A 25,367-nucleotide genomic window follows, 5' to 3' on the forward strand; every position below is an offset into this window, starting at 1 on the left:
CCAACAGTGGATAAGTGTGCCTCTTTCTCCGCATCCTCTCCAGCACTTGTCATTTTCTGTTTTGTTGATAATGGCCATTCTGGTGGGTGTGAGATGATATCTCATTGTGGTTTTGATTTGCATTTCTCTAATGGCCAGGGACATTGAGCATCTCTTCATGTGCCTTTTGGCCATTTGTATTTCCTCTTCTGAGAGGTGTCTGTTCAAGTCTTTTTCCCATTTTGTAATTGGGTTGGCTGTCTTTTTGTTGTTGAGATGAACAATCTCTTTATAAATTCTGGATACTAGACCTTTATCTGATATATCATTTCCAAATATTGTCTCCCATTGTGTAGGCTGTCTTTCTACCTTCTTGATGAAGTTCTTTGATGCACAAAAGTGTTTAATTTTGAGGAGTTCCCATTTATTTATTTCCTTCTTCAGTGCTCTTGCTTTAGGGTTAAGGTCCATAAAACCGCCTCCAGTTGTAAGATCCATAAGATATCTCCCAACATTTTCCTCTATCTGTTTTATGGTCTTAGACCTAATGTTTAGATCTTTGATCCATTTTGAGTTAACCTTTGTATAGGGTGTGAGAGATGGGTCTTCTTTCATTCTTTTGCATATGGATATCCAGTTCTCTAGGCACCATTTATTGAAGAGACTGCTCTGTCCCAGGTGAGTTGGCTTGACTGCCTTATCAAAGATCAAATGTCCATAGATGAGAGGGTCTATATCTGAGCACTCTATTCGATTCCATTGGTCGATATATCTATCTTTATGCCAATACCATGCTGTTTTGACCACTGTGGCTTCATAATATGCCTTAAAGTCAGGCAGCGCGAGACCTCCAGCTTCGTTTTTTTTTCCTCAAGATGTTTTTAGCAATTCGGGCCACCCTGCCCTTCCAGATAAATTTGCTTATTGGTTTTTCTATTTCTGAAAAATAAGTTGTTGGGATTTTGATTGGTATTGCATTGAATCTGTAAATCAATTTAGGTAGGATTGACATCTTAACTATATTTAGTCTTCCAATCCATGAACACGGTATGCCCTTCCATCTATTTAGGTGTTCTGTGATTTCTTTTAACAGTTTTTTTGTAGTTTTCTTTATATAGGTTTTTTGTCTCTTTAGTTAAATTTATTCCTAGATATTTTATTCTTTTAGTTGCAATTGTAAATGGGATTCGTTTCTTGATTTCCCCCTCTGCTTGTTGATTGCTAGTGTATAGAAATGCTACAGATTTTTGAATGTTGATCTTGTAACCTGCTACTTTGCTGTACTCATTTATTAGCTCTAGTAGTTTTGTTGTGGATTTTTCCGGGTTTTCGACGTATAGTATCATATCGTCTGCAAACAGTGATAGTTTTACTTCTTCCTTTCCAATTTTGATGCCTTGTATTTCTTTTTCTTGTCTAATTGCTCTGGCTAGAACCTCCAACACAATGTTGAATAATAGTGGTGATAGTGGACATCCTTGTCTTGTTCCTGATCTTAAGGGGAAAGTTTTCAATTTTTCCCCATTGAGGATGATATTAGCTGTGGGTTTTTCATATATTCCCTCTATCATTTTAAGGAAGTTCCCTTGTATTCCTATCTGTTGAAGTGTTTTCAACAGGAAAGGATGTTGAATCTTGTCGAATGACTTCTCTGCATCAATTGAGATGATCATGCGATTTTTCTGCTTTGATTTGTTGATATGGTGTATTACATTAATTGATTTTCTTATGTTGAACCATCCTTGCATACCTGGGATGAATCCTACTTGGTCATGATGTATAATTCTTTTAATGTGTTGTTGGATATGATTTGCTAGAATTTTATTGAGGATGTTTGCATCTATATTCATTAGAGAGATTGGTCTGTAGTTTTCTTTTTTTGTAATATCTTTGCCTGGTTTTGGTATGAGGGTGATGTTGGCTTCATAGAATGAATTAGTTAGTTTTCCCTCCGCTTTGATTTTTTTGAAGAGTTTGAGGAGAGTTGGTACTAATTCTTTCTGGAATGTTTGATAGAATTCAGATGTGAAGCCGTCTGGTCCTGGACTTTTCTTTTTAGGAAGTTTTTGAATGACTAATTCAATTTCTTTACTTGTGATTGGTTTGTTGAGGTCATCTATTTCTTCTTGAGTCAAAGTTGGTTGTTCATGTCTTTCCAGGAACCCGTCCATTTCCTCTAAATTGTTGTATTTATTAGCGTAAAGTTGTTCATAGTATCCTGTTATTACCTCCTTTATTTCTGTGAGGTCAGTAGTTATGTCTCCTCTTCCATTTCTGATCTTATTTATTTGCATCCTCTCTCTTCTTCTTTTTGTCAATCTTGCTAAGGGCCCATCAATCTTATTGATTTTCTCATAGAACCAACTTCTACTCTTATTGATTTTCTCTATTGTTTTCATGTTTTCAATTTCATTTATTTCTGCTCTGATCTTTGTTATTTCTTTCCTTTTGCTTGCTTTGGGATTAGTTTGCTGTTCTTTCTCCAGTTCTTCCAAGTGAACAGTTAATTCCTGCATTTTTGCCTGTTCTTCTTTTCTGAGATAGGCATTTAGGGCAATAAATTTCCCTCTTAGCACTGCCTTTGCTGCATCCCATAAGTTTTGATATGTTGTGTTTTCATTTTCATTTGCCTTGAGGTATTTACTAATTTCTCTTGCAATTTCTTCTTTGACCCACTCGTTGTTTAAGAGTGTGTTGTTGAGCCTCCATGTATTTGTTAATTTTCTGGCATTCCGCCTATTATTGATTTCCAACTTCATTCCTTTATGATCCGAGAAAGTGTTGTGTATGATTTCAATCTTTTTAAATTTGTTAAGACTTGCTTTGTGACCCAGCATATGGTCTATCTTTGAGAATGATCCATGAGCACTTGAGAAAAAGGTGTATCCTGCTGTTGTGGGATGTCATGTCCTATAAATGTCTGTTAAGTCTAGCTCATTTATAGTAATATTCAGATTCTCTATATCTTTATTGATCCTCTGTCTAGATGTTCTGTCCATTGATGAGAGTGGTGAATTGAAGTCTCCAACTATTATGGTATATGTGTCTATTTCCCTTTTCAGTGTTTGCAGTGTATTCCTCACGTATTTTGGGGCATTCTGGTTCGGTGCATAAATATTTATGATTGTTATGTCTTCTTGTTTAATTGTTCCTTTTATTAGTAGATAGCATCCTTCTTTGTCTCTTTTAACTGTTTTACATTTGAAGTCTAAGTTTTTGGATATTAGTATAACTACTCCTGCTCTTTTCTGGTTGTTATTTGCATAAAGTATCTTTTCCCAACCTTTCACTTTCAACCTATGTTTATCTTTGGGTCTAAGATGTGTTTCCTGTAGACAGCATATAGAAGGATCCTGTTTTTTAATCCATTCTTCCAGTTTGTGTCTTTTGATTGTGGAATTCAGTCCATTAACATTTAGTGTTATTACTGTTTGGATAATATTTTCCTCTACCATTTTGCCTTTTGTATTATACATATCATATCTGACTTTCCTTCTTTCTGCACTCTTCTCCATACTTCTCTCTTCTGTCTTTTCGTATCTGACTCTAGTGCTCCCTTTAGTATTTCTTGCAGAGCTGGTCTCTTGGTCACAAATTCTCTCAGTGACTTTTTGTCTGAGAATGTTTTAATTTCTCCCTCATTTTTGAAGGACAATTTTGCTGGATATAGGAGTGTTGGTTGGCAGTTTTTCTCTTTTAGTAATTTAAATATATCATCCCACTGTCTTCTAGCTTCAATGTTTTCTGTTGAGAAATCTACACATAGTCTTATTGGGTTTCCCTTGTATGTGATGGATTGTTTTTCTCTTGCTGCTTTCAAGATCCTCTCTTTCTCTTGACCTCTGACATTCTAACTAGTAAGTGTCTTGGAGAACGCCTATTTGGGTCTATTCTCTTTGGGGTGCGCTGCACTTCTTGGATCTGTAATTTTAGGTCTTTCATAAGAGTTGGGAAATTTTCAGTGATAATTTCTTCCATTAGTTTTTCTCCTCCTTTTCCCTTCTCTTCTCCTTCTGGGACACCCACAACACGTATATTTGTGCGGTTCATATTGTCCTTGAGTTCCCTGATACCCTGTTCAAATTTTTCCATTCTTTTCCCTATAGTTTCTGTTTCTTTTTGGAATTCAGATGTTCCATCCTCCAAATCACTAATTCTATCTTCTGTCTCTTTAAATCTATCATTGTAGGTATCCATTGTTTTTTCCATCTTTTCTACTTTATCCTTCACTTCCATAAGTTCTGTGATTTGTTTTTTCAGTTTTTCTATTTCTTCTTTTTGTTCAGCCCATGTCTTCTTCATGTCCTCCCTCAATTTATTGATTTCATTTTTGAAGAGGTTTTCCATTTCTGTTCGTATATTCAGCATTAGTTGTCTCAGCTCCTGTATCTCATTTGAACTATTGGTTTATTCCTTTGACTGGGCCATATTTTCAATTTTTTTTACCATGATCCGTTATCTTCTGCTGGAGTCTCTGCATTTAGTCAGATTTCCCTGGGTGTTGGACCCAACAGGTTGAAAGATTTTTCTGTGAAATCTCTGGGTTCTGTTTTTCTTATCCTGCCCAGTAGGTGGCAGTCGTGGCCCACGTTTGTCTCCGGGTTCTACTAGTAAAAGGTGCTGTGGGTCCTTTAACTTTGGAAAACTCTCGCCCTCGGGGAGGTTTGCCAGCCAAAGCGGCCTGGAAGAGTGCCAGCCGACCCGGGGATCCGAACACGGGGAGGGTCGCTGGCCGCTGCAGCCCAGGAGAGCGCCCGTCCGAATCTCCTAGGCCCGGGGCACGAAGCATGGTGGGAGGGCACCAGCCGCCGCGGCCTGGGAGAGTGCACCATTCCCAGCCGGACCGGGAAGTCACGTGCTTGGAAGGGGCCCCGGTCACCGTTCTCCACGGCCTGGGGATCTCCGATCCAATTTTCCCAGTTGGTCTGGGGGGCTGTGTGTGTGGGGGGCGCCAGCCGCCGCGGCCCAAGGGGACCGCCTGTCCAATTCCCCCAACTGGCTCGGGAAGGAGGAAGGGAGGGACTCCTGCCGCTTGCCGCCCCGGCCCGGGGAAGCCCGCACCCCTCGGCGATCTCACCGGAGCGGGTTCTCACAGCCAGTCAGCTGTTCCAGGATGGGGTACGTTGTCTTCTTGATCTCTGTCACGGCTCCGGGAGCTGCTCTCTGTCATCTCCACTCCCCCAGCAGCTGTTCTGGAGGAGGAACCAAGATCCGCGCGTCTTACTAAGCTACCATCTTCTCCGGAAGCTAGTGACAGCTTCTTGATCAAGGAAAAAGTCTTGAAATATTAGCATCTCAATATATGTGTAATTAATGGGCTGTATTATTTTTTTTTAATTGGAATTAAAATGGTTCAGATTTAAGGGCCACTTCCAGGGACCACAGACACAGCATTCCTCTAAGCAGCTCTGTCTCCATTGTCATAGATGTGCTGACCAAAAGTCTCACAGGATTTTACTGAGCAGAGAATCATCATTCTGTGTCTATTTGTCAGCTCAGAGCAAGTGAATTTTCTTCCCGATATCCATGCTCCAGCCACACCGATCTCTCATTTCCTGAACACTCTCAGCTCAGTTTCATCTCAGGGACTTTGCTTTCCCCACACCACAAACACCATTCATTATTCTGGCCTTAGCTTCTCACCCCTTGGCATAGAAAGTCTTCTCAGAAAATGACAACTCCTCATAGTGCCTCCATTATATTTTTCCTTGACCTCATTTAACATTGAATCTAGTTCATTTTCACTCTTTGGTCAAAGACAACTTTTCCATGAGGCTGTCAGTTCAGGAATAACATGCGTCTTGTCCACAGTGAATTAATGGTAGAAGAATTTCTCAGTCCCAACTCTATAATGGAATCAGGCAGAAGGCTTCTTTTAAAGGCAAATCCTTATGACTCAGATCTAAATATCTTGGGATGATTCTTTGGATTTGGTGTTTTTGAAAAGCTCCACAAGTGGTGGTTCTTATCTGCTGCATGGGTTGAGATCTGGGACCTCAGAGTAACATGGTAAGTTTTCACTGACCCCTACCTGAGGGCAGGTCCTTAAATGCCACATCGTACTCCACAGAGGCAGGGATTTTACTAAATGGGAGTCAAACCAAGGCTACATATTAGAAGTACCAGGAGAGGATTATATTCATGATAAGAGCCCTTTCCCTGAAGTCTGTGATGAAATCATCAAGCTGTCAAGCAGCATCTATGGCTCTGAAGAACTCAAGTGCTTTTCATGCACAATGAAGATGAAGAAGCCTGGTTAAGGCCCATGTGATGGTCAGGGGGCCTTTATTCCCTCTTAGAAAATGATGAAGCCTTTTAAAAATGACCTGGGGCCATGACTGTAGGCGTGGCCTTCCTGAGATTTACGGAGGAGCCGTGTGTGGATTTAAATGGAAGGGATTTTCAAATGGGTTTATGGCCACTTCTCTTTTTTTTCTTTAGATATTTTTTATTTTGAAAGAATTTCAAGCCTATATGGACAGTTTTTAAAATAATACAAAACCTATGCAGGGAACTCCAACTACCCCTACCCCAGATACCCAGATCCATCAACGCTAACTTTGACCACATTTGCTGCATCATTCTTTCCACCTATCATCTGTTTACATATTTTCTGAACATTTGAGAACAGGTTGTATGCATCACACTCCTTGAACACAAAATTTTTCCTTGTACGTTTCCTGAGAACAAGGATATTCACTTATATAACCACCTTAAGTACAGTTATCACGTTCAAGATATTTAGCACTGACGTAGAGCTTGCAGTCAATTTTCCAAATATCCCCAAAATATCCTTTGGAGCCTTTTCCCCTCCATTATTATATCCCAACCAGGATTGCATAACTGATTTAATCGTCATTGAGTCTTTAATTAATCTCAATCTTAAACTGAAGTTTTTTTCCACTCAAGCAGATATCAGGCTAAAATTGTTAGCAGATTAGTGTTCTGCAAACATTTTTGTTCGTGCATGTAGGACTGCTTATCTTTGTAAAGATATATGTGGACATGCCTGTGTTCACCTTACAAAACTTAGGGGAAATCATCAACATTAATGGAAATTGTTACTGTATTTCACTGTAAAAGAATGCTTTCAGTATAAAAGCATATAGGTGTTTATATCAAAGCAAGCTTTTCAATGTAAAAGTTAATCTGTGAAGATCCTCAGCTAATATTTTCACTGGGTTCATAGATTACAGGGAAATAGTAGTTGAATGAAGGCATAGGGTGATATTGGGTGAACCCGGGTTGAGGACGGTTTTCCTAGAGTCAGAATAGGGTTGACCTGGGGAGCCAATGGTGTTTTCTGATGCTCCATGAAAGTGAATTTGAAGCACTTCATTTTCAATGAAAAGTTACATTTTATGAAAGTATGTCTGGAAAAATTATAGAGAGATTGAATGGAACAGAAAGAGAAAGAAATGTGGGAGAGAACTTATGGCAAATTTTTACCCAAGAGATGAGGTAAGAGGCTGATGGAGGTGAGATTGGGGCCTGAGCAGTGAGCTGAACAGGACATTGAAATCCCCAACTTCCCAGATGCCACACCTTTATCTCCAGCACCCAGGACAACTCTGGCCTTGGGTCTCCCTTGTGAGGCCCCATGGCAGTTGGTGCAGTCGGTCCTCCTAGACCAGGTCTGCACACCTGAGTTTCAGAAGAAACTGTAGGAAGAGATGACTGTGACTTCTGGGTCATGAGGTCTGAGCTTGGATGGAGCAAAGCAGTATCACGTTCAGTTCTCATTTCTAAGTTGCTCCATGTAATATGATAACAGGGAGTTGTTGCCGGTGTCCTATGGTTGGGGTGGGAGGGTAGGTCTCTAACCTGCAACCCCAACCCAACCCTTCCCCAATCAGCCAAGAGAGAGGAAGCTGAGTCCTGGTGTGCCTAGTCTGCTGCTTCCATCTGCAACCTGGAGGGGAGCATGGGAAGGATCAGACCTGTTTATGGAGCTTGGGTCCCATCTGCACAACTGTGTCTTTCTCTACCAAGTTCGGCTCCCCTGGGAGGGATCATTAAACCCAGGTTGTGAAACTCAAATCTCAGGCAGATGTGCTTGTGCCCAGACCCATCAGTGACTGATACTTGGGTGGATGGCTTACCTCCCATGAGTCCTAGCAGAAATTCTCTGGCCTTGTTTTCTTTTTTGTTTTAAACCAGTTGTAACTTTAAAACAAAACAAAACAATTTTATCATGAAATATAACATATATCCAAAAAAAAAAGCAAAAATTTAAAAGTGCATTGTAACAAATAGTCATAGAACAGATTTCAGAGTTTGATATGTGTCATAGTTCTACAATTTCATGTTTTTCCTTCTTACTGCTCCAAGACCCTGGAAGCTAAAAGAAATACCAACATGATATTTCAGCAGTCATACCCAATTGTGAAGTCCTATCTTCTCTGTTATAATTCCTCTTTCTCCTACTCTTTTGGGGTATTTGCGCTCTGCCCATTCCAACTTTTTCCATGTTGGAAGGGCTGCTGATAATACAGGACATGGAACTAGTTGATGTTGTAGAGAGGCTGGTCCCTCTGGTTTTCAGGACTCATTTGGCCTAGGAACCCATCAGGGGACTGCAGGTTTCTGAAAAGTAATCCTAGTGCATGAATCCTTTGTAGAGTCTCAGAGAGGGCCCCAGGTTTTCTTTAGGGTTCGTAGGCATAATTTTGGTTCTGGATTGGCAAAATGTGTTAATGAGCAATATCTAGCCAAAACTTGTTTAAGACTAGCCTCTCGAGTCTACTTGAACTCTCTCAGCCACTGAATATTCATTTATTGCATTTCTTTTCTCCCTTCATTCAGGAAGTCCTTGTTGATCTCACAGTTCCATGGCCAGGCTCAAACCAGGGGTTATGTCTGATGTTGTCAGGGACATGTTCACCCCTGGATGTCACCTCCGATGAAGAGGGGAGTGTTGTGATTTTCCTTGCAGAGTTGTCTGCCCGGATTTTTACACAAAAGATAGAGAGTGTCTCAGCCCTTGTGTATGTTCATTTCTATAGCAGGGGTGAGTTAATGGGGGCCCTCTTAGGTCAGGAAGCCAATCAACTTTTCACAAAACTTTATTCAAAGTGAGAGAGCCATATTCCAGAAGGGATTGGAATCTGAATTCTTTTGATTAATTTTATTAGTGATTGTTAGGGATGTGAACAAGGTTATGATATGCGTGTGTAAAGAACTAAAGTTTTTCAAGAGAATGACTACTGCACATGTGGGATCTACCTAGGGGAGAAGTAAATTCATGTGGACAAACTTCTCCAATGAAATTTGGAGAAAGAGATCTAAGAGACAGGATATATATATATATATATATATATATATATATATATATATATATATATATATATATATATGCAGGAAAACAAGGTTCTTGCCATGGCTTTTTTAAACCAAGTGTCTCCATGTTGATTGTGCCTTAGAACCATCTGCTTAGAACCATCTGGAACATTCAGAGCTACTGATGCCAGGGCCCCAGCGTGGACCTTTCCATCAGAATCTCTGGCAGGGACCTTCATCTGGAAGATCACAGCTCTCTCCTGGTACATCTCATCTCATATAGTACATATGTATATTTTTATCCCAAAACCGATTGCTGAAGAAAGGTGCTTAGTGAACTCATGTACCTGTCTACAAGTGAATTCAGCTGTGGAACAATATTCCTACCCAGGCTCTAAAATTAAATCATCTGGTAGTCTTTATTCAAGGCCAATCCCAGTATCTGACTCAACTATGGGGAGTAAGGTTCATCTTGTTTTGAAAATCCTCACTGGATGTCCCTAATCTGTAGCCTTGGTTGATATCTGTGGCCTTGGAGCTGACATGGTGAGCTTTGCACTATGCTGCATCTGAAGGGGCCTCCTTGGTTCTTTCCTATCTTTATTCCAGGGATGAGGGGATTTTACTGACCATGAGTCAAACACCAGGTACAGATGAGATGTCTCAACAAAGCTCCAATTGTGGAATTGTTGAAAAAATTCTGATGACTCAAAACAGTCCCCCAGCACAGATAAGCATGGAGTAAGCACTGAAAAAACCAGGAATTTTTGCTTTTGCAGAGAAGGAGCAGGGCTGATGGGAAAAGAAGCAACAGGCTTTTTGAGTTGGACAGTACAAAGTATTGGAAAAGTGCTGGACCCCAGAAAAGGAACATAGAACCTTGGGACACATTTTCCCAAATACCAACTCCAGATTTTGATCGGCAACCACAGGGAGCTGGAATCCAGCTCTGAAAAGCCTTTTTATTTTTAACTTCTTATGAGTTCATTAGGTCACTAGATAGGACTGTCACTCTCAGGCTCCAGCAATGCCCCAGGCAAGGGTGGAATTAAGATATGACTGAGAGCAAAGTAACTAGGGAGGTGAATGAGGTTTATTCCCTAAAGTGTGTATCTTGCCAAATCAAAGGGGGTAGGGCTCATCTCAAGTGGTGGCCCTCCTTCAGAGAATTCAGACCCTAGGGGTTCAAAAACAGAAGCAACTTAAATGTCTCAATCACACCAGTGGAAAGGAGAGGCTGCTGAAATAAAAGGCACTGCATCAATTTATGTGGGTGGGAAGCTGTGGGCAGAGCTTCCCACCCACCCATGCTGGCAGACTTCAGAGCTCTGAAAACCAGACCTAGAGTCTCATTGTCTGAGTAGCAGATTTTCAATGTAAACTAAATTCTCAACCTTGCAAGTTTCTGCTGGTAAATTTAAGACTCTGATTGAAAAAATAATGGGATCCTGAAACTTGGCATTGGAACATCTCCTAAAACAACATGCTTCCATGTCACTTCCATGCCACATCAGAAACTACATTGAGTTTACCCAGCCACCCATATTTCTGATATGCTGGGCAGGATAGGAAAAGCACTGAGTCTAGAGGCTGTATGGGAAATTCTGACAATCTGCTGGGTCTCACCCTCAGGGAAAACTGATGCTGGCTACTTTCTCCTCCTGAGATGTGGGCCTGTCTAGTATGAGAAAGTCTGATTGGGGCCAATAATATCTGAGGAGACCCTCCTCAAAAAAAAAAAAGGCTCCACATAGGCAGGGTCAGAAATAGAAAAACCTGAGTAGGAAAATCCTGATTAGTTAAACAAAACCTATGCTAGAGGTCTAGAATAAGTTGAACTGGATGCCAAAGATTAGGTAAGGAAAAAAGCTATCCAACAGAAAAACCCAACATAAAAGAGTGAAAATTACCTCCAGCATAAACTAATTAAGGAAACCAAATGCCTACATACCAGCAGAAAATCACAAGTCATACTAGCAAAATTGAAGATATGGCCCAGTCAAAGTGACAGATGAATGCTTAAAATGTGTTTCAGGATTTGAAATAACTAATCCAGGATGTTCAGGCAGATATTCAATGTCTCACCAAAATCAAATCAATGAGTTGAGGGAAGATATGGCAAAAAGAAATGAAGGATAAAAAGAAGACATTGGGTGGAAATAAAGAACTCAAAAGTTTGAAAAATCGAATTGCAAAACTTAAGAGATTGTAAAGTACCAGAGAAGTGATAAAAAAACAGTGGAGTCCTATGATAAATTTGAAGAGGCAAAAGAAAGGATTAGTGAATTAGTGGATAGAACAACTGAAATCCTACATGCAAAATAAAAAATTGGGAAAAGAATGAAAAAATATGAGCTGGGACTCAGGGAATTGAATGATAACATGAAGCACACAAATATATGTGTTATGGGTGTCCAAGAACGAGAAGAGAAGGGGAAAGGAACAGAAAAACCAATGAAGGAAATAATCACTGAAAATTTCCCATCTCTTATGAAAGACCTGAAATTACAGATCCATGTAGTACAGCATACCCCAAATAGAAAAGATTCAAATACACCTACTCCAAGTAACTTACAAATCAGAAAAGTCAAATGTCAAAGACAAAGAGATAATTTTGGAAGTAGCAAGAGAAAAGCAATCCATCACGTACAAGGGAAGCTCAATAAGACTATGTGTGGCTTTCTCAGCTGAAACCATGGAGGCAAGAATGCAGTGGTATATTTAAGATTCTGAAAGAGAAGAACTGCCAGCCAAGAATTCTATACCAGCAAAACTGTCCTTCAAAAATGAGGGGGAGACTTCCGGGAGGATGATGGAGCAGAGTGGAGTGAGCTCATTTCTGCTTCATGAAACAAGAGAGGAGACAGGGAGGAAATGCCCAGAACTGCAGGTCCCAGGATGTGAGGAATCTAGGAGGGTCTTTAGGCAGTTTTGGGGAGGAGGAGGATTGGCAGATGGATTGGGGAGAGGGAGTGGGTGGGTTGACGAGGATCCCCACTGGGCAGGCTGCAGTGCACTGGGGAGGTGGGATAGTAGGGAACTGACCATCCTCAGCTCCAGCCCACACAACTGCCAGCTGGGGAAACCTCCCCAAATGGTTGCAGTGGACAGCGCCTGCGGGGAGCCCAGAGGTGGGCCGATCATTTACTGCTGGGCCAGGACTCACAGCAGGGGGAGTGATCACCAAGTTGCGTGCAGGAATAGCCTGTAGTTGCATGTCTGGCAGGCCCTTCAGCACTGCAGATCAGCTGATAAGCTGATCCCCTATGCATTCGTCAGATCCTCTGTCCCCTGGAATAGACGTGCTGGCCGGCTGCCCCTGTCAGAGCAGGTGCCCTGCCAAGCACACTGACCTCGAGTTGCTTCTGGAGGAGGTTCGGGGCTGAGGCAGGAGGGATTCGAGCATACCATCTGCTGGTCAGATGTGTTAAGTGTAGGTAGGCTGCACCAGACATGGATGGTGAGCTAGAAGGAGGAGGAGCTCATGTTCGCCATCTGCTGGGAAGAGGGGGTAAATGCAGGCAAACTAACACCATGTCTGCATAGTTCTTTATTTTTATTTTCCTCTTAATATGTTTTCCTTTTCCCCCCTTTTAAAACAAATTCTCCCTATGCATTTTTATTAGTGATAGAATTGTTGTTCTCATTTTTAAAGATTTAAATAAACATTTTATTTTATTACGTTTTTATTCTTTAATTTCTATTTTTTATTTCAAGCATATTATTTTTTAGTATTCCATTTCATTTATTTTTATTATTGCTATTATCATTTTTCCCTTAAATTTTCTCTCCCTTTGGTGGTCACCAACCTGACTTCCCTCCCAGTATATCCTGGGTGTCTCTTCTTGATTCTGGGTTTTACCACTGTTGAGGAGTATTTTGTTGTGGTTCTTGTTTTTGCGTTTCATATTTTTATTATACTATTGTTTTACTTTATTATTATTATTTTGTTTTTTTTCTTTTTCACATTCTTCTTCTTTTTTTTTTTTTCATGTGTAAACCAGACCTGGTTTGGTTTGATGAGCAGCCATTCTGCCACTGGAGCCCCTGTGCACCCTGGCCTAACTTATAATAGACCTTTATGTGAATTGTACTCCCTCCATGAGATCCAGGCCTTGATTTGGCAGAGAATAACCAACACAAAAGTGCAAAAGGAAGCATTCAGCAAAAACCAAGTAAATACAGAATTTTAGAAGAGTGAAGGAAACCCAGTTGCAAAAGAACAATACCAAGATAATCCAATACTCTGAACACAATAGAAAATCACAAAGCACATGAAGATCCACGCAGAAATGGCCCAGCCAAACAACCAAATTTAAATTCCAGAGGGGACACAGGATATGCAACAACTACCCAAGGATATTTATGAAGAAATGAAGAATGTCAGGAAGAAACTAGAAAAGCATAAAGAAAAATTGAGAAGGTTAAATAGAAAAATGGCAGATTTCATGGAAATGAAAGATACAGTAGACCAAATTAAAATTATACTAGAGACACACAATAGCAGATTTGAAGGAGTGGAAAGAAGAATAAGTGAGCTAGAAGATAGAACAATAGAACTAGAGGACACAAAAGAGCAAATGGCAAGAAAGATGGAAAAATGCAACAGGATCTTAGGAAAATGATGGACAACAAGAGATGCATAAATTTGCCCCATAAGAAGTTGCCCCATAAGAAGGGAAGGGTAAAGGGTTGGAAAAGTTTGTTGAAGACATAATCATAGAAAACTTTCCAACCCTTATAAACGACATGGATATACAAATCAAAGAGGCCCAGCAAACTCAAATAAAATCTGTCCAGACAGGTTTACTCCAAGACACATACTAATCAGATTTTCAGGTGTTGAAGAGAAACAGGAAGTCCTCAAAGCAGCATGAGAAAAGCAATCTGTTACATACAAGGGAAAACACATAAGACCAGTGTCAGACTACTCAACAGACACCATGGAAGCAAGAAGACAGTGGCATCATATTTTTAAGATCCTGAATAAGAAAGGCTTTCTACCAAGAATTCTTTATCCAGCCTAGTCATCCTTCAAAATTGAGGGAGAGATTAAAATCTTCAAAGATAAAGGAAGATTGAGAGAACTAGTCAACAAGAGGCCAATCCTGCAAGAAATACTAAAGGAAGCCCTGTCAGCTGATAAAAAAAAAAGACAGGAGAGGAAGACCTGGAGGAGGGCAGAGAACTGAAGAATATCAGTAAAGGTAATTAAAAGGAAAAGAGAGAGAGAAGGAAAATAGTATATAGATCTGACAAATAAAAACAAGCAATCAGCTCAGATTCCAGACTAATGCAATTTTATTAGGATAAATTCACACAGCATATATTTCCTTCCAGGTATACAGTCAATGGCTAATAGAGACAGGGTCTGCTGAGAGTTAAAGGCATAGAACCACTTTACACTGGTGGGCTGCAGTGTGCTGACAACCTTTAACTGCTATGCAGAACAGGAAAAGCAGAGAATTAAGAGATTTCACAGGAAAGACTGGCATCCCATAAGCTTTGATATGTTCTGTTCCCATTTTCATTTACCTTGAGATATTTACTGATTTCTCTTTTATTTTCTTCCTTAACCAACTGGAGTGTGTGTTTAGCCTCTGTACATCAGTGAATTTTCCAGCCCTCTGCCTGTTATTGATTTCACGTTCATTCCATTATGATCTGAGGATGAGTTCTGTATCATTTCAGTCTTTTAAAATTTATTCAGACCTGTTTTGTTTCAACATGTGGTCTACCATGGAGAATGGTGGGCAATACCCATGAGTTGGGTATTGTCTGATGAATCAAGCCATGAAGTTGGGCATGCACAGCCAGACTCCATCATAAAATGGAAATTGTATGTACTAGATAGGGCCAGAGCAGGTCCTGAAGTCACAAGCAAGTTACATGGGGAAGTGGCCCAAATGCCCATGGTCTGCACTCCTGACAATTTACCTTCTCTTTCCCAGACCAGAGCTATGGCCTCTTAGAGAGTTCTTTACAGTGAATTGACTGAGGAAGAGAAAACTCAGGCCTGGTGTACAGGTAGTTCTGCATGATAGGCCAGTACCACCCAAAAGTGGACAGCTTCAGCACTACAACCTTTTACAGGATGTCTCAGAAGGACAGGGGTGAGGGGAAATCCTCCCAGTGGTCAGAATTTTGAGCAGTGCTCCTGGAGGTCACTGGCTGGTGGACCCTGTGGTTCTCTCAGCCTCGTGGCTCTCCTTGGCCCTGCTGTGGCTTTCTTGTGGCTCTGTTGTACTGAAGCTTTCTCCAAGATTTCACCTGTTTTATAGGATTCTGGTAAACTAATAAAGATGTAGAATGAGTAGAGAGACATCTCCATCTAATCAAGTTAAATGCCCACAATTGATTAAGTCACAACTCTGTGGGGATAACCTAAATTAAGTTTCCAATCTATAGTACTGAACAGGGTACCCAACTCATGGGTATTGCCCATCTTACACATGAGGAAACTGAGGGTTACATCACAGCTATTTTGGCCATTTCTGTATCACAACCTCCACCAATCCTTCCTGGTCTTTGAAGAAGCTTCACTGATGGAAATAGCAGTTGAATTGACTTTCTCTGAATTTCCTGAGCAGGACTTTCATGGAGGATGTAGGCAGTAAACCACTTCCTCAACTTATGTGAGCAAGTGGCAGGGGGATGTGCCTTTTCTTCAATGTAGATTTGCACCTGGACCCTCCATCCCAGTAAGTTTCTACTCAAACTGAGCAACCACAGAGGATCCTAAGGCCTGTGCTTCCGACCCCTTCTGAAACAAGCAGTCAGCTCAGACCCCAGTGTAATCTGCCCAGATTTCACTCCAAAATGACCATAGTCCTTCAGGGAAGGAGAGCTGGTGGTGATTAGCAGGAGGCTTCATGGAAGCAATGATAAGAAGTTCTGTTTTTGTCTTCTTTTTCACTCCTTTTCCACCCTCCCAAGTTCTGAAGAAATTTCAGAATCTCTCCCAACTCACAAGGTGAGAGCTGTGGTGATTAGCAGGGCTTTGGGGTTGGTGTAGTAGGTATTTACTCACAGGCCATTCTATCCTCTGAAGGAACCCTGAGGTCAAGGACTTCAAGAAGTGGTGCTTGAGGCCTCCATGGCCATGGGCAAAATCTATGAGCATGAGGACTGACTGGACTTCAATATCTTCATCCCCTAGGGCAAGAATCAAGGTCATGCTTATCTTCCTATTCACTTCCATCAGCCTACTGTCTGCTTGAAGGTCATCAGTGGCAGAGTCTTAGGTTCTGACTTGTTTGTGGTGGGTGAGATTCCAAAGCTGCACTTTCCAGGAATCAGAACAGAGACAAGGAGGTGAACAGGGGGAGATCTCTAACAGTGGTCCCCAAGCCAGTTGCAGGGCAGATCCTTGGAGTACCTTCCTAAGGCTTTATGGATACACATCTATCCCATGAGTTGTGAGTCCAGCAGAGATGTTCTCCTTATTTTCTCTCTTCCCGGAGAAACTCCTCATATTCCAGAATGCTATTCGCAGAGCCAGGAATCTGGAGTTGTATTGTGTGATGCCAGAGCCCTTGGTAGGCATAGCAAAATAAAAGTGAATGGAAGAAAGACAGAAAAATTGAGACTCGAAGAAAGCTAGTGTTAAACCTGGTCCTGAAGCTAGTTCTCAAGTAGGAGCTTTTGCGAGAGATGGTGCTGGAGATAGCTCTACCTCTGGAGCTGTGCTATAGACCAGGGTCTGTGGCTCAGACCCTGGACCTGGCTTTAACTCTCAAGTTAGTGGTAGAGTTTCCACTGACTATAGTTTTTAGAACTGGCATGGGAGCTGGTCTCTAAACTGGATTTGTCACTTAAATTGATATTGTCTTCTGCTCTGGAGCTGCTAGCTGAATAAGCTCTACCTTTGGAGCTGGTGCTGGCAATGGTTCTAACTCTGGAGATGTTGTTAGAGTTGTAGTTGGAGCTACTTCCATGCCTGGTGCTGACACTAGCTTGAAATTTGCTGCCTTACACACTTGGGCTGTGCTTTGTCTGGTTCTGGCTCTAGATCTGGTACTTCAGCTGGTGCTAACCCAATGTTGGAGTTGGCATTGAGGATTAAAGTTGGTTTTACCACTGGATTTGTTGGTAAAGCCAGAATCATAAAGGCATCTATTGCCACTGAAATGTACACTTCTAATAAATTCAATTTATGATTGCTTTAGAACAAAAATAAACAAATGCACATAATAGAAATGAAAAATAAATGCCAAAAAATAAAAAAATGCCCTACCAAGTTATATCACAAAGTCTTGTTTGCTTGAACTGATCTTGTCTGTAATACAGGAATTGGAGCTGGACTTGGTGCTTGAGCTGGCTGTAGCTGTTGAGAGGTTACTCTAAAGCTGTTACTGGAGTTTTTAATAAGCCTCCAAATGGTGACTGTCTCTAGGTCTAGAGATTATAGTATAGCTGGCAATGGAACTGGCTCTTGATCTAGCATCACGCTGTCTCCATCTCTGTATCTGACAGTGGAGTTGCATGACTGCCTTCCCTAGGTGTCTTTCAAAAGGCAAAAGTACGCCATTGTCTAGCAGGTGCCCCAGCCCAAGAACCCCTTCCCATACAAAGGTCTACCAGATGACTAATCTGTGATTCCTCTTTGTTCCTGATCAAATACCAGTGTCATCCTACACATGTCCCTCCCTTGGACTCACAGACACCCACTCCCGAGTCCTCATCATCCTCTGACTCTGCATCACTTTGATCTGCATGCCCACGCTGGGCAATGACAACGGGGAAATGGGGCTCCAGTTCCAAGCCATGCATGTTGACTTGCATGTAAACCACTAGCACTATGAGGCAGGGATAGTCTCAGCTGAACTGAAGTCTTATTAGAATCTGTCCTGCCAGATTCCAAGGATGGAGGAAATAGCATTTAGGGTAGGCAAGTCAGAAGCTAAATCATGCATGGGCCAGATCTTTTCTCCCACATTGCCCACTGATGACAGACTTACAGAGGTTGATCTCCTGTGTCTGCCTCTGCCCATCCAGATGTTTGTCTACCTATATGGTCTTGTCTCAGTGAGCTCTGGATGTTAGGTAGCTGGGCAAATAATAGGTTCATATGACTCTATGCACTGAGCTGCACATTTTGACTGAACATTTCAGAGCTGAACATTTTGACTGTATATAGGATAGTTTCTCTAAGAAGCTCTCTCTAGGACTGCAGTCTCCCCTCTGTTACTAAGGGGACCAATCCTCAACCATAGTTCCTTTGACTCCTAACCTCCTGTGGGAACACCCCAGGACAGGGTTCTTCACAGTGCCTCCCAGCACAGCTCCCCACAGTACCCTACTGGTCTGTGAAGACAGGGATGCTTTTTTAACCCTAAATCCACCTATTTTTAAGTTGGTCCTGGATGTTTCCCATAATGTCACAATATGCAGGGACACATCCATATCTAGAGGAGGCCATGAGGAGTTGTATCCAATGTACTGTGTAACTTCCTTTTTTCTGATGTCTTTTCTCACTGTTTGATGCTCAGAGTAGAGTGGAAGCCTGTGAGGCAGGGAATTTTGTCTGATTTGTTCACAGTATTATGCTCAGTTATTGCACGTGGTAGATGCTCAATATATTTACTGGCTGATTAACTCTAACCAGAACTTTCCATCTTGTCTGAGTGTGCCTGGGCCTTTTGCCAGCCTGCTCCTTTGTGGTTCTTTCCTTGACTCTGGATATTTCCTTATGCACACAGACTGGTCAGTACTCAGTGATATATGAGGGCTCTCAGTTGAATTCTACCTTCTCATAGGTTGTATTCACTGACACTGAGAACTTTCATGGTCTTTCCATGGTGTTCTGTCCTCGATTTCTATGAAGACTGGACACTGTTTATTTGAACCTCCTTCCCATTCCTCTGTGTCAAGATCTTGTCTGGTCAGGGGAAGCAGCTGCATGTCATAGACCCTTGTACATTGTAATCACCTGGAAGGGTTTGAAAACTACCATGCTAGCAATCTATCCTTCAGTGACTATGAGTTCATTGGTCTGAGGTAGGGACCAGGTATCATTCTTGAAAATGTTCCCTCAGTCATGCTATCAGAAAGGAAGTGTTGAAGACCATGACCTCAGTATTATGATGAAGGGCTTTTCAACAAGCCTCACTTTAACTCAGGTTCCTCACTGGTCCTTTCCTCTCTCATTACATTCAGAAAATTGGGGCTTTATGAACTATACCTAATAATCTCGTTATTCAGTGGAATTTCCAGTAAACTGTTTAATACAAAGCATCAGCATTCTGATGGGGTAAGATTGGAGATGTCCGAAGCACTCTACTTTGAATGTGTAAAGAGGGTTTGATGGGCATTCAGGGTTGAGAAGCTCTGATTTAAGAGGATACAGCTCCCCATCTGCCCTCTGAGTTCTGAGAAGCTGACGGAAACTCTTCAGTTTTCTTGGTCTGGGAAGACGCTCACTCATGTGGAGGACTTGGACATGACCCAGGAGCCCCTTCCTATGAGTCATAAGGTAATCTTGTGAGTGGAATGTGGGAATAAAGGGAAGTATATTTCTCCAAGGAGAGGGCTTCATTCCTTATCAGGGTCATGAGCCAAGCCTTGTGTGCTGAGAGAAAATTCACCAATTTAAATGAGATTGTTTCAATACTAACATGAAATATTTGAGTTCAAGATAAACTGAAAGGAATAAGAGTGAGAATTGTAAACATAATTTAGGTTAAATTGATATTAGTTTAACAGAAAAGAGGTCAGAAGAGAAGAAATCCTATGTGCCTGTGATACAAGGGTAATTTCTGTTATGCCGTGGGTGCAAATTAGGTGCATTTTATTGGAAGACAATAGGGCATCACATCAGCTCTTAGTGAATAAGAGATGTAATGTTTTGGAGGGACCAGCATTGGAGAGAGAAAGATGGCATATGTGAGAGAAGTTATGGAGGCTTAATGAAACTGAGGTTTGTGAAGTATATGGTGTGGATAAGAAGAAGGAATTGACAACCAAGGGGTCATTGAAACATACTCAGGCAGTGATGAGAAAAATGCTGCCATCTCACCCTGCTGGTTGCAGAGCATCAATAATTCACTGTCCTTGATAATGCCTTGATTTGGTCTTTCACTTAGCCTCAAAACCATAAGCTAATAAATTCCTATTTACAGCCAAATCATTGCATCCTACATGAATGAAGTTCTTGGAAGTAAATGGAAGGACTCTGACCATACAGCTAGGAAATGCTCAAGGCAGGATTCAAACCTCTTCATCTCTGAATCTACAAACTGCTCCACGAGAGTCAAAGAGCAATGAAGGAAGACTCATGGGATGAGGAGATTACAAGTGCCCCAGGGAAGCTCAATACCCTCCCTGACCCTTGGCCCCTCTTTATAAATTCAAGATTCCAACAAAATCCTGGCCTATGGATTTAAGGAGACAAGGGTCATCTTGTTCAACTTCAAATTTCATTTTCATTACATTGTATTTGGTGAAGGGAAGGGATTCTGAATGAATGAATGGATCTGCGATATTCTGTTCATCTCTCAAACAAAATTGGGATACAGGTCCAAGTTGTTGTTAAGACCAGGATCTGTATCAGACTCAGAGGAGGCTGACCACTGCTGCTGGGGGATGCTATCCTCCAGGACAATGGTAGGATATGGGAATGGAGGTAACCATGGCTGTCTCGGGGTCCAGGGTGTCCACCTGGCACCTGAGGGTTCTCCACGTAGGTCATAGGTGTGGAGTTCCACATCAGCTCTTTATGGGATCTGAGGATGGTGCAGGCTTGGAGCTGGAACCCGGAAGGTGGAAGATTGGTCAGGTTCATATGGGGATGACCTGAGTGAGAAGCACAGATTGAGAGCACATGAGGATACACCACTGTTTCCATGCATCTTTGCCCTACAAGTGCTCCAGGCTGGAGCCTGCAGAGAATTTCCAGACCAGAGATAAGGAGAGGGAATCTAAGCCAAGTCAGGGTCTTTCCATGAGTTGAGGAGACAGATCCAAGAAGTTAGGGCAGGGAAGTCTGCTGGATAATGCAGTGGAGAGTACCAGGGAGGAGATGGGCAGGAGGCCCCCCGTCTGAGCACAGATTCTTCCTGGAAAGAATTGCCAGGAAGGAGCTGGATAGAGGGTCCCTGGTGCTCATTCCAGGCTTGGAGGAATTCATGTGCCAGCAGCCAGAGAGGAAAGACCCCTAATCCAAGGGGCTTAGAACAGGGCCCTGAGAAGGGAACAACCTCTGCGGTTGGACCAAAATTAGCCCCAGTTCAAGCCTGTTCTGGTCTCACCTAACCATGCTTAAAAACCATTCTAAAGTGGATTGACATAGCTGTAAAACAGAAGCTTAAATTATTTAAAGAGACAACATACTCAGCACCCAACAAGGGTAAAATTCTCAATCCTGGCCCCCTCTCTAAAATTACCAGGCATATAACAAAGCAGAGAAACACAATTCATAAATCAGAGAGAAACCCATCAATAGGCCCAGAAGTGACACAGATGACAGAATTAGTAGAGAAGAACTTTAAAACAGCTAATATAAATGGCTCTTCTGTCAAGCACGTAGACTTACATAAGCAAAAGGAGACCATCAGAATATATACACACAAAGGAACTAGGTGGAACATCTAAAGATGCAAAATGCAATGACAGGAAGAAAAAAATCAAATCAGGCACACTATTTTGTTAAAATAAGGAACTTTTGAAAGAAGGTATCATGAAGTATTTCAGAAGCAGCATATAATGCTGGGAGGTGTTCTCAGGGGCCAGAGAAACAGCTTTTTTTTATTTCCAGGTTTGAAAACTACAACTCTGGGTCCCTATCAACATAATTAACCATACTGTGCCTCAGTTTCCATCTCTCTAAAATGAGTCTGGTTTGCAGAGAATTAAAATGAAGTTATTTGTATGAAGATGAGTGCATGGCACCCATTTTAGGATCTGTAGACATGCTTTTGAAATGAAAGACAAAAAATACAGCCATCATTCCATAAACACTCAGGGATGAATCCCCCCTCTCCAAGTTACCTCCATTTTTATCCCTGAGTTTTCTCCAGAGACTCTTTTCTCTTCAGCCGTAGGGCTTAATCCAGGGTGGGCAGAGCAGGCCCTTATTCCTGTGCTGTGGGGATTCAGGTAAGAATGGAGGCCCCAAGTATGGAAATAATTCCTCTTCTCTCTGCTGCATGGAGTCTCTGAGCCTTCTATGGCTCCAGCCTTCATAAAGGGGCTTGGGTGTGATTGGATCTTACCCGCCAATGCAGCCTCCTTTTGAATGGCTGAAGAGAAACTGATTTAGGACTTTCATACATCTGGAAAATCCCCTCACCACAGCACCTAGACAAGAGTTTGATTGAATGATTGGGAGAAGGTGAGCTGGAGGTCAAACTCTGGGCAGTGATTCCAGAGTCTCTGGGCCCCTCATTCTCAAATGCTAAGTGAGAAGTTGTTGTGTTCCTACAATTAAATCACCCTCATCTTCCAAACTCATTGTCCTGAGTTAGGGTAAAGACCTAAGTGATGTCCTTGCTTTCAGCATCTGAGGAGTTTTTGATTTGTGGAGAGTTGTTTTAATGATGGGTTAGATGAGAATAGGCTTCAGCCAGTTGAAAGAAGAGTTTAGGAAGTGGAGGAGTGAGGAAGAACAGAGATTTTCCCTTAATCAAGGGCAGACTTGGGTACTGATGGTATTGTTGTCTTCAGAACCTTAGATGTAGTTCAGGATATTATCATAGTCCCTACTAAAATAATTCTCAAGTCTTGGGAAATATCCACCCTACTCTACATAATTCTTAACATTTATGATCTTTATCTTAGTGGAAGCTGAGTAGACAGGGATGGGGGTTTTGCAGTGTCACCTTCTTAAATGGCCTCAAACTCAACATGCATTGGCCCAGGGGCAATCTCTGATTCTTTGAATATCACCCCAAATCACCTTTTCTCCATTTTCATAGACAGGTTTCATGCCTCCATTTTCTTATGCCCATTTGACCAGGAAAACCCCTAGCTGGACTCTGCTCCTCACTTCACACCTGTCCAAAGCCTGCCCATACTGATCCACTATGGGCCACCAAATGCAAAATCTGACCATGTTTCCTGCCTCCTTCCTGAATGCTAGTAAACACCCAACCTTCATCTCCAGATGAAAACCCTTTTTTTGGGCACAGGCAGATAGAAGTTTCAGGTGACTTTCTCCTCCATATGTGGTAGGACCCCCAACTCAGAATCTCCAAGCCCATTATCACCCCCCAAGTGAGCTCCTTTTCAGGGCTTCTCTCCTGTGGATGGCAATTCCATTCAGGCTGTTTCCAAAGGAGAAATGTGAAGCAATTCCCCAATTCTTTTTAAATTTAGTTGTCAACTTGTGGTAGTTAGATTCAGTTGTCAACTTGGCCAGGTGAAGGTGTCTAGATCTATCTCTGTGGACATGAGCCTGTGGCGTGTGAACCTCATTTGTTGCTGATTACATTTGCAGTCAGCCAAGAGGCATTCCTACTGTAGTGAATGATGTTTGATTTAATTGGCTGGTGCTTAAATAAGAGAGCTCAACATAGCACTGCCAAAGCAGCTTAGCATACCTCAATCAGCACTTGCAGCTCAGCCCAGGCCTTTGGAGATGCAGAAAGAAATCACCCTGGGGAGAGTTGTTGGAACCCAGAGGCCTGGAGAGAAGGCCAGCAGAGGTCACCCTATACCTTCCCACGTAAGAAAGAGTATCAGTTGAAAGTTAGCTGCCTTTCCTCTGAAGAACTAATGATATAAATCCCCTTTTATTAAAAGCCAATCCATCTCTGGTGTATTGCATTTGGCATTCAGCAGCTAGCAAGCTAGAACAGATTTGGTACCGAAGAAGTGGGGTGCTGCTGCAGTTTGCAAATGCCAGATATGTTGGAATGGTGTTTTGGATGACTAAAGGGAAGATTTTGGAGGAACTGTGAAGAGAATGATGGAGAAGTCCTGGAGTACTTGAAGAGACTGTTGGTGTAAATGGAATCACTGCCAACCTGGACAAAATCGGGACACAAAAGGCACAAATTGGAGTTTGCAGAGTGAGAACCATGGAAGCTTGGGTCTGAAGCCAAGAAACCTTGGCCAGGAGAGTGGACCCACCGATATACATGGAGAAGGTAAGTTTGCTCTGAGAGCAGAGGATGAGTCTCCCGTCTCGTTGCAGTGGAAGAGTTGTGCCACCTAAGGCCTTGGAGAAGGTACAGCACACTCCTTGGGGACTGGGAAGAGCCTGGCTGCCACTACATGGAGCAGTTGAGTGTGTGCCCCAGAAATGGCAGAGAGCCCAGGTGTGACCCTGATGCCTGGAGAGAGTGTAGCTGAGAAAAAGGTGGTCTCCTCAATGTTCCCCGAGGTTGATTTGGAAAGAGGTGGGCCACTGCATTGGCCCTTGGAAAGGGTGGGACAGCCATTTTCTAAAGCTGAAGAATAAATGACTTTCAGACTTTGAAATCCAATGGTGTTTGCCATGCAGGTTTTCCTTCCAATTTCTCCCTATGGATCCTGTGACTGTCCCTCCTTTGCATATTGGCACCAGATAATTTGTTTTGAGATTCATAGGTCCATGGCTGGAAGAGAATTTGTGCCACTTTAATATTGTTTAAGGTGATGCATATAGTTGCCAAGTTGACAAGTAGTGGACATGTGGTAGTTTGGTTCAGGTGTCAACTTGGCCAGGTGAAGGTGCCTAGTTCTGTTGCTGTGGACATGAGCCAATGGTACATGAACCTCATCTGTTGCTCATTACATCTGCCATTGGCTAGGAGGCTTGCCTGATGCAATGAATGATGTTTGATTTAATTGGTTGGTGCTTAAATGAGAGAGCTCAACATAGCACAGCCAAAGCAACTCAGCATACCTCATCTCAGCACTAACAACTCAGCCCAGGCCTTTGGAGATGCAGAAAGAAATCATCCCGGGGAAAGTTGTTGGAACCCAGAGGCCTGGAGAGAAGGCCAGCAGAGATCACCCTGTGCCTTCCCACGTAAGAAAGAATCTCAGTTGAAGATTAGCTATCTTTCCTCTGAAGAACTAACAAAATAAATCCCCTTTGATTAAAAGCCAATCTGTCTCTGGTGTATTGCATTCCAGCAGCTAGCAAACTAGAACAGAGAGACTGAGGCCACATCTAAGCAACAACA

The sequence above is a fragment of the Tamandua tetradactyla genome, chromosome 20, assembly GCF_023851605.1.
Source record: "Tamandua tetradactyla isolate mTamTet1 chromosome 20, mTamTet1.pri, whole genome shotgun sequence".
Lineage (NCBI taxonomy): Eukaryota > Metazoa > Chordata > Mammalia > Pilosa > Myrmecophagidae > Tamandua > Tamandua tetradactyla.